Here is an 11,026-nt window from a genome sequence, read left to right on the forward strand (position 1 = left end):
ATCTATAGTTTTTTTTTTACTGAGCCACCCTAGGTCCTTAGATACTAACATATAAGGATTTCCTTAATATATCCACTTTTCGATCGCATATCCACATCTCGACCGTTCAGTTTTTAGGTATATATGAGTAGATTATCTCTGCAAATTTTAAGCCAAATTGATAATGATTAAGATATTCAAAACTATAATTTACAATTATGAACACGAACGGTTCAGGTTGGACAAATTTGGTTCATTGATTTAATATAGTTCGATACCTTAACGATCATCAATTTGGCTGAAAATTTGCAGAAGTGATCTATACATTATACCTAAAAACTAAACGGTCGAGATGTTGATATGCAATCGAAAAGTAGGTCTATCAAGGTGCGTTTGGATGAGAAAATTGCGAAATCTGTAGGAATTTATAAATGATAGAATCTTTAGCTCCATCAATTTAATTTCATTAATTACAATTTCTATTGTTTGGTTGTATCCATCCCAATTACCAGATCCATGCACCTATATTTCTTGATTTCTCTGATAATTGAGCTTTGTGTGAACAGATCGGTGTTGATGGTGGTTGTGCCGGACGCCCCCCCGTACATGGTTGCCGGGACGATGGCCGGAGCAGTGGATTTTGTCCTTTATCTCCTCTGCGAATATCGAGATCTTTAGGCTCGATTTATAGTTGGACGATCGTGATCTTCCGGTAGCATCTGAAGCATCGGTGTCAGTGGCCTTGCATCGCCACTCTAATGCTCTTGTGGATATTTTTCCCCCGGAGGCGGATTCGAGTATCTTGCTGCTCAGCCAATTAGAAAAGCCCGACATCACCTACAGTGTAAACCATGCTCAATCCTTTTGGTATTTTTGTTGAAATTGGATTAGGGATTTCTATTTGTTTGCGAAACTTGTTAAAATTGAAGGAGAAAGCATTAACTGGAATCAATTGGAGAATTTGAATTGTGGAATTCCACGATATTCAGGTCTATGCGTGGCAATAGCTTGAGGTAATAGCTAGTGATGAGAGTTTGTTCTCTTAGTTTGGATTTTGCCCAACAGTCAACGCCTTGGTCTAGTATGACTGTTAAGGTGAGATTTAGGAGAAGTTATTAATTGAGTATTCTGAATTGTGGAATTTAATGATATTCAGGAGTCATTTTCTGTGGTTATAGCTAAGCTGATTGTTAATGAGTGTGAGTAATTTAGAGAATAAGTCATGGTATTTTGTCCTCTTTCTTCTCTGAATAAGAGCTTTATCAAAAGACCCATGCCAAACGAATCATACCAACCATACCTAAAGACCAAACCAATTCAAGAATACCTTTTAAACATATAATGGATCCAATCTTGAGAAACGTATACTGATCAAATGTTAGCTTAACAAATATGTATAAAAAGACAATTAACAGGGCCCAAAACACACATGAAGCAAAGGAGAGACATAGCACAACCAACTACGAACTAAACAAAAAGTTTCATTTTGTATTTTAATTTTGACATGGTAAATAAGAACGCTTGTGTTTAGTATGTATGATTGACATTCATGAGTTTTATTTATTTTAGATTTTGAGATACTGATACTCCTTGGAATTGCTACTCGAACAGTTTTAAAATGCTACTATTATTGTCAAGCAAACCTATTATTAGTTTCTTTTCTTTTTCTAGATAACGATATATTGCTAAAAAAACGCTACTAATATTGTTTGAAAATGTTACTAGCATACTTTTGTAAAACTATTATGATTGTCAAACAAACATACTGTGCATTTTTGTTAGTTACTCCATATGTTTTCATTCATGTCAAAACATGAAGTTTATAATCTAGTTGATCGATTCATGTGTTTTCATTCAAGCCTGTCTACTGATCTTTGTTATAACTTTGTTATTCCAAATATTCTTTCATTTTTTGTTGCAGTCGGTAGCTTTCTATAATTATTCTAGTGGCTTTTCAACACAGTGATGGCAACTTTCTATCCCTATGCTAGTATCCTTTCAATATGATATCAGTAACTTTTCAGTTTTCATTTTGATTCATTTCAACTGGTCTTTTGTCAATAGCTTATCAAATTGGAAAAGCATGATTTTGAATGAAATTCAATTGTCTTCTTGTTTTGATTTCGTATCTCTATCATTTCTTGTTTGGAATTTGTGTTACACTATCAGCATGTATAATCAGTTGGTTTTGTACAATAAATATCTATGTCAGTAGTTTTTTATTACTGGTCAGTAGCTTTGTACATGTGCTATAGTAGTTTTATGTACCTATGTCAGTATCGTAGTTGATTGTGCTTTTCTACTTCAATTTTAACAAGTTTCACAAAAAAATAGAAATCCCTAATCCAATTTCAACAAAAATACCAAAAGGATTGAGCATGGCTTACACTGTAGGTGACGTCGAGCTTTTCTGACTGGCTGAGCAGCAAGATACTCGAATCCGCCTCCGGTGGCAGAATATCCACAAGAGCATTAGAGTAGTGGTGCAAGGCCACTGAAGCCGATGCTTCAGATGCTATCGGAAGATCACGATCGTCTAACTATAAATCGAGCCTAAAGATCTCAATATTCTCGGAGGAGCTGAAGGACAAAATCCACTGCTCCGGCCATCGTCCCGGCAGCCATGTACGGGGAGTTAGGCACAACCGCCATCGACACCGATCTGTTCACACAAAACTCAATTATTAGAGAAATCGAGAATATAGGTGGATGGATCTGGTAATTGGGAATCTGGCCTTTTCTAGAGTTTGGTTTTGAACCTGATCTCCCAAAGCGAACTTGATGGTGCACCGGAAAAGACGCGCGATCGAGCAATTGGATGCCGGTGGAGACGGGATAGTGCGCCAGCAAAAAGTTGAGAGAGAGAGAGAGAGAGAGAGAGAGAGAGAGAGAGAGAGAGAGAGAGAGAGAGAGAGAGAGAGAGAGAGAGAGAACGCGATTTAATTTTTAAAAAAATCAGCTCTGTCAAGAAAATAGAGAGGAAGAGAGAGAGTTAAGGGTAAAATAGGTATAGCATAAAAAAGAGTTTATGGTTTTGAGTCCTAAAGTGGCCTTTTGTGTACAAAAAAATTTAGGTGGCCTTATGACTAATATAAGTTTCAAAATGACACTTATATGTAATTTTTTATTATTTAAAATACTAATATTTTGTTGTATCTTTGTTCTTGTAGAATTCTTCCCCTTTGCATTTGTAGTGGTAGATTTCAAAACTCATGTGAATTTGGACATTGAAGTCTCCATTGGTCAATAGATCATTCGGCTAACCAAGAAATGTGGAAATGAAGTCTCATGCTGAAGGTGGCAAAATTATGCCTATGGGATTATGGCGTCACCATTGAAAAATGACAGTAGCATCACAACATTGACAGTAGCTTTATACAACTATTGTAATAGATTTTCACAACTGTATTAGTGTCTTTTTACAACGATGGAAGTATTTTTTTCATAGTTATATCATTGTTGAACCCTGGATACTTTTTGTATTATTGAATATGATTTCTTTTCTCAATTGTAGTAGCATTTTTATTTTGGTTGTATCTTTTACATTTCCATAACTTTATTAGTCTCTGAGAATAGCTCTTTTTGTCTCTAAGAGTAGTTGTTGTTCTGTTTAGTAGTAGTTTTTGTTCTCCTTGGTTATGGTTTTTGACATTGATGAGAGTAACTTTTGGTGATTGTGAGAGTAGTTTTTGTTACTGATGAGAGCAGCTTTCTGGTATTGGTGATAATAGCGTTTGTTGCTGGTGAGAGTAGCTTTTAGATTTAGTGACAGTAGCTTTTGTTGGTGGGAATAGTAGCTTTTGGGGAGCGTAGCTTTTGTTGGTGGCAGTAGCTTTTGTTGCTAGTGACAGTAGCTTTTGTGACATCGCTGGAGGTTGTCGGAATTCTCACATGAGTAGTTTTTGTTGCTAGTGATAGTAGCTTTTTGTGATAGTGATAGTAGTTTTTGTGGTTGCTGGAGACCTCGCCGGAAGTCACCGGAGGCCCCACTGGAGTTGGCCAGGGGTCTGTCGGAAACCTGCCGGAGGTCGGCCAAAGACCTTGCCAGAGAGAGGAGAGAGGAGAGAGAGAGTAATTGTTGAAATTTTATTCAAGTGGCATTTACGTAAATATGTTAGTTTTTATATCTAAAATTTAATACAATATTTAATCTAGTGGCCTTAAGAGGGAAAAAAAATAGTTAGTGGCTCTATGACTAAAAAAACATTTTAAAATGCACTTATATGTAATTAACCCTACACACACACACACAACTTTTCTCTGCTAAGGAGGTCCTTAGATATTAATATCTAAGGATTTTTTAAATAGACCCACTTTTTTATCGCAGATCCACATCTCAATTGTTTAGTTTTTAGGTATATATGAGTAGATTATCTCTGCAAAGTTTCAGCTAAATTAATAATCATTAAGATATTCAAAATTGCGATTTACTATTATGAACACGAACGGTTCAGGTTAGACAGATTCGGTTTGTTCATTGATTTAATCTAGTTCGATACCTTAACGATCATCAATTTGGCTAAAAATTTACAGAAGTGATCTATACATTAGAACCTAAAAACTGAACGATTGAAATGTAGATATGCTGTCGAAAAGTGAGTCAATCAAGGGAATCCTTAGATATTAATATCTAAGGACCTCCTTAGTCGAGAAGGACTATATATATATGTGTGTGTGTGTGTGTGTGTGCGCGCGCGCTAACTCATAGTGGTTAATAGTTGGGTTCTTGACCCAAAGCACCAAAATGAGCCACAATGATCTCACTTACCCCAACAACAGTTTTTTGTTCCCACCTACCCATTTAACAACCAAATGACCATTTTGCCCTTAATCTAATTATGAAATTACATCATGCCACTCTATCTCTCTCATTTCCTCTGGCAGATCGATCTCTCATCACTCTAGCAAATCTCTCTCTCTCTCTCTCTCTCTCTCTCTCTCTCTCTCTCTCTCTCTCTCTCTCTCTTTCTCTCTCTCTCTCTCTCTCTCTCTCTCTCTCTCTCCAACACGACGCCGGCGCTCGAGTTCTCCAACTGCCGCGCCATGGAGGCTCCGGACTCGGAGGTTGAGATCTGGATTATCGGAGCTTTCTTCGATTCCGAGCCAGTCGATCTGAACGCCTCTCGGTTCAACCGGATTCTGAACGGTGACGCTGTAAACGAATCTGAGACGGAGGAGGAGTTAGTCCTCTACACCACAGCTGCACTTGGCTCTCGATTCGCTCTAGCGGCGCCTCGATTTCGCAGTGGAGGAGTTATTCCAGATTTCTCCTATATCGATTTGCCGGAGAATTGTACGCCGGCACGTCATCTGAGTTTCTCGATTGTGTCGGTTTGAGTTTTTTTTTTTTTTTGGGCTATTGGAATTTAACGATGGCGGCGTCATATTTCGGCTGGTTTGGATTTGATCCATGACGCTTTTGGGTTTTGGTCTTTGGAGCGACTACGGGTTAGGACGGCAAAGGAACGATGAGAACTTGAGAATATTGAGTGTACTCAACTGCTCCCAAGCGCTGTTTTCCATGTGGTCCTTAACTAGGGGTTTCCTTTCATTAGTTTTTCTTGATTGATGCAGATTGTGTGCCAATGGTTAGTGTTTTTGTGTCAAGTTATAAACGTCTATTGGAGGGCAATAGAGGTTTTGAATTGATCTAATACTTGTGAATCGATTTGTGGATCAATTTGAATTGATCTAATATTTGTGTCAAGTTAACCATATTTGTGAATCGATTTTGAAGAAGAAGAAGAAGAAGAAGAAGAAATGAATGGGGGACTGGGAGTACCTTTGCAGTGGTAAACTGTCCTTATTGAGACTCGGTTTCGATTTCAGAGTCGGATTTGGATTTGGACACTGAAACTCTGAAAGCGGTGCTGAAGTTGGCGTTGAGAGTTGAGACAGAGACTCAAAGCGAGAGTAAGAGAAAATTAAGCATTACTGGAATTGGATAGGGTTGCTGTAGATGCATTCGTACTGGAAGTACCGTGAATTGGTCAAGAAAAATGGTGAATGCCAAAAATTCTGATCAAGTCAAAAAAAATTGCATTAGCACATGAAGCTTGCAAATGGTGAATATATAAGTGGATATTCTAATTTTTGGTAAAATAGAAAGAAAGAATAAAGAAAAAAATGGTTTTATTAGGGGCTAATAGACATCTATTGGGGGCCAATAGATATCTATTGGGGGCCAATAGATGTCTATTGGGAGGCAATAGATGTTTTGAATTGATGTAATCTCCTCTTTTTTTTCTTTAATCAAAGTTTTATTTGTGTAGTTTTAGGAAGATTAATTACCATTTTGGTAATCTAAACGTCTATTGGGGGGCAATAGACGTCTATTGAGGGGGCAATACACGGTTGATAGTCGTCTATTGGGGGCAAAAAAACTTTCCGGTGAGATTTTCAGCAAGTTCCGGTGGGTGGCAGCCGGTGACCGGAATCCGGCGGCCGGTGACCGGATTCCGGTGAAAGTTGGAGGAATTCCGGCAGCCGGTGACAGGATTCTGGTGGCCGGTGACCTGATTTCGGTGGCCGGTGACGTGCTCCGGCGAAGTCTCCTATGATTTCTCTCTCTTCCATTTTCTCTATCTCTCTATCTCTAAGTAATAAAAGGGTGAGGGGTAAAATTAAAAACAAAAAAAAAATCTTAATGGGGTATTGGGGAAGACTCCCTTAGAGTGTATTGGGTAAGAGAGAATTAAAAAATCTTAATGGGGTAAGTGGGAAAAAAATCCCTAAAAATGGGGTAAATGGACAAAACCCCTTAATAGTTTATTGGCTTTATCCTGGAATTTAATAATCATCTAATTAAATTTGGAAATGGTTTGACATAAACATGAATTAATACATTAATATAAAATTTTTAAACATACCTACTGGACTCCAAACTGGCTGGTTGCAGAGTCAAGGTATCTATCCTTAAATTCTCAAACAACTTGTCCAAGCCAAAACAAACTAAAAATGGAAAAGCGAATTTTGCAATGAAGCATCTTTCAGAAATATTGAATCATTGAATGTGTATAAAACTGTCGAAACATGATACAAACACCCTTTCTCCCTCTACATTCAGCATGGAGTTTTAGTTTTCCTTTGCATTTTTTCCAATCGTCTTCGCTTTCTTCCTCTTAATCGTCATGTTTTTGAAGATATGCCGAAGTCACAAGACCAGCAATTTGGTTCAAAGGCTACCTCCAGGGCCATGGAAACTACCTATCATCGGAAACATGCACCAGCTTGTCGGTTCTCTACCTCATCACATCTTGAGAGATTTGGCGAACATCTATGGACCCCTTATGCACTTGCAGCTTGGTGAAGTTTCCACTGTTGTTGTCTCCACACCAGAAGCCGCCAAAGAGATTATGAGAACACATGACGGCATCTTTGCTTTCAGGCCACTCCTGCTTGCTCCGGATCAGAGGCGGCCCTGGGGGTGTTCAAATGGAGCAGCCGCACAAGGCCTCCGGTTTTCAAAGGCCTCTGAATTCAATTTTATAATGGTTTTAGATAAATATATATGTCAAGAATGCTAAAACTTACTAAATTGTTGTTTAGTTCAGTTGGCAACTCTACTGTAAATTGTCAGGCTTGATTGGTCTTAGCTCTATTTAATTTTTTCTTTGCCTTTTTCTGATCTTCTATCTTCTTGTAATTTTTTTTTTGTTCTTTTCATTCGTAAGGCCTCTCTACTTTCTTCTTCGATCTTGTGTTATGTTTCTTAACTTTCTTCTTTTTTTCTTTTTTTCTTTTTTTCTTTCTTTCTTTTTTTCTTTTTTTCTTTCTTTCTATTTTTCCTTCCTTGTTTACATTATTAGGCCTCCACCATTTTTTTCTTTTATTTACACCAAACATTTTTTCCTAGTTCTTCTAATTGAGATCGTGATTAATAAGACATTATTTAAGTTTTTGCACTAGGCCTCTTAATTTTCAGGACCGGCCCTGCTCCGGATATCATCTCTTATGGCGGTGCAGGCATTGCCTTTGCTCCATATGGAGAATACTGGAGACAAATGCGCAAGATCTGCTATTCAGTGCTGCTGAACTCAAAAAGGGTGGAGTCATTTCAGTTGATCAGGGAAGAGGTATCTCATTTGCTCGAATTCATTCGTGCAAACATTGGATCACCTATCAACCTTGGGGAGCAGATTTTTTCAATGACATATGGAATGACGACCAGAGTGGCTTTTAGTAACAAATGCAAAGAACACGAAGCACTCATAACAAGTGTCAGGGAAGGTGTAGAGGCAACAGGCGGGTTTGTAGTCATGGATGTGTAAATCATGTGTTCCCTTCTATCAAAGTACTTCATGTAATCAGTGGGATCGATGAGGCCTAAACTTGAGAAGATTCATAGAGGACTCGATGAGATACTTGAAAACATTGTTAAAGATCATAAAGCTACCAAGACTAGAGGCATGGATGGAGCAAATGATCTGCTAAGCGTTCTTCTAAACCTGCAGCAACTCGGTGAGCTTGAAGTTCCATTAAGAAATGACCATATCAAAGCGGCTATACTGGTTAGTGTGTTATGTTTGTCTTCTCAATTTTATCAACTTCATCATATTCTTCTACTGAGGTTCAATTGTTGCATTTCAAGACCTTTTCGCCACTAGGAGTGAAACATCGTCTTCAACTGTTGAGTGGGCAATGTCAGAAATGGTAAAAACGCCACGAGTGAAGGAAAAGGCACAAGCAGAGGTGGGGCAAGTCTTTGGTGCTAAAGGAAATGTCAATGAAACAAGTCTTCAGCAACTGAAATTCCTGAAGGTGGTGATCAAAGAGACTTTGAGATTACACCCACCTCTTCCTCTACTGCTTCCAAAAGAATGTAGTGACAGCTGTGAGATTAATGGATATGGGATATTGGTGAAAATCAAAGTGATTGTGAACGCATGGGTGATTGGGAGAGAACCCAAGCATTGGACAGAAGCAGAAACATTTCATCCAGAAAGATTCCTTGATAGTTGCATTGATCACAGGGGAGCTAATATTGAATTTATACCATTTGGTGCAGGAAGGAGGATATGTCCGGGAATGTCATTTGCTACACTCAACATTGAACTCCCACTTGCACGACTACTCTTCCATTTCAACTGGAAGCTCCCGGAAGAGGGTTTGGACATGACTGAGAATTTCGGGGCGACGGTTCAGAAAAAGAAAGAGCTACACTTGATTCCTACTCCTTATCCTCCTGTTCCAAATGTTTAAAGCCACAAAAGGAACATGACATTGTATGTTCAAGGTATCATAAAGGAAGAAGGTTCTAGTACAGTAGAGAATGTGTAATCAATTCAAAACCTTTTCTGTGTAGATTTTGATCCATTCATTCATATGGAGCAGTTTGTTTGGGTTGTTAGAATGTTGACTCTGCCTATTTTTTTTGTTAGTTATTTATTAATGATACTAAGACTTCTCAGACTTCTGAGAAGTCTTAGTTAACTACCTGAGAGGGGTGCTATCTGTATTCAGTTCCATTCACACACGCAAGTATCATAAATCTTTATCTCAACCTAAGACTCTGTTTTAAATGCTATATAGAGCTGCTTTGAAATATTGTTGTTTTGATTGTTTGGATTTGTTGGTAAACTTGATTAGGTTTAAATGATTGACAGACATGTATATATGCCGTAGATTAATGAAAATTACAATAATAGGTAGGTATGATTTATATCTTAAGAAATATACATTATTATTGGTTACAGACGATTCTCTTTCAATAGTCATATCAAAATTGCCTAAACAATGGTCATGATCATGGTGATTGGTGAATGAGATTCTGTTGCACATGATTAGCGAACACTGGTCTTCGTCCACTATGGTTTTCAAAACTTCTGATCCGAAGTGGGTTTGTTGCGGAGTGGATGCTTCAGGTTGGGATGGCATTACTGGGAAAACAAGCAAATATTTCATACAGATTTTATTGATACTAACTTTACATTGCTCGAGGGGCAAGATTATTCGTGAGCAATGGTCTCGTTTGAGAGACGTCATTGTTCAGAAACAATAATCTAATTTGAGAGAGGTGATTATTCGGAAGCAATAGTCACTCTAAGTCTGTTGCCACTTTACAGTTGACCGGGCCGGGGGGGGAGTGGGGTGGGGTGGAGGGGAGGTGGTCGTTTATTTTAAGTACTTCAATGACAGTCACTGAATAAGGATTCAATTCGAGAATTGAATGATTACCGGCAAGTCCAGAAGCAGAATGATACAGATTTCAGAATGCAAGTCGCAGTGTTACTAACTCTTAACAGCGTTGCAGCTAATGCTTGGATTTACATGTAGGGTCCCTCAGGGAATCTTTTCAACTGAAATGAGAAATAGAGTTATTATTAAAATCGGTGATTTGCTTGTCTTTGATTGACATTGGTTGGTTTAAATCTTGAATGTTATCGCTTTCAATAAAAGCATGTGTTAAACTATTATATTACGAGCATTGATATTCAAATTGACATAAATAGTACATAGAGAGGCACTAAGAGTATGCATTTGAAAGTGGTATAGTATGAGGTATTGCATATTATTGATATACTGTACCGATCGTATGCACGTATACATACCGAATAACATATAAAATTTAGTAAGTGACAGGGTTCAAACCCCTCACCTCTTACACAAAAGCCCAGATCCCAAAAATTAGAGCACGAGCTACTCTCAGTGTATTATATACAAAGTTTGTATTGATTACTTCATAGGCGATAAATTAAAACAAAACAGAACTCTCGTTTACGTTTCACTCTCTCTCTCTCTCTTCTAGTCTTCTTCTTCGACTCTTCTTCTTCTGCGTGGCTAGTTCCTTCGCAGTCTGGTGGCTTTGCTTAAGTTCTGTTGCATCTCTTCTTCTTCTCATCTTTTTTTCTTCCTTCCCAATCCCCATCAAATCAACATCAAATTATTATCAGATCAATATTACATCAACGCCAAATCATCCTCATCTAATTTTCATATATTCCATCATCAAATCAACATCATCAGATCATCCTCATCTCCAACATCAGATGATTCAAATATGACTCTTTGATGGAGGAGGAAGAAGAATACGCTCAAAAATATTAGA

At 38.0% G+C, this 11,026-nt stretch overlaps 1 pseudogene; it reads left to right on the forward strand.

Moving 5' to 3' along the window:
- Positions 1–7,109: 7,109 nt before the first annotated feature.
- Positions 7,110–9,180, forward strand: LOC112163718 (annotated as a pseudogene).
- The last annotated feature ends 1,846 nt before the right edge of the window (positions 9,181–11,026 follow it).

This window comes from Rosa chinensis, chromosome 5 (assembly GCF_002994745.2).
Source record: "Rosa chinensis cultivar Old Blush chromosome 5, RchiOBHm-V2, whole genome shotgun sequence".
Classification (NCBI taxonomy): Eukaryota; Viridiplantae; Streptophyta; class Magnoliopsida; order Rosales; family Rosaceae; genus Rosa; species Rosa chinensis.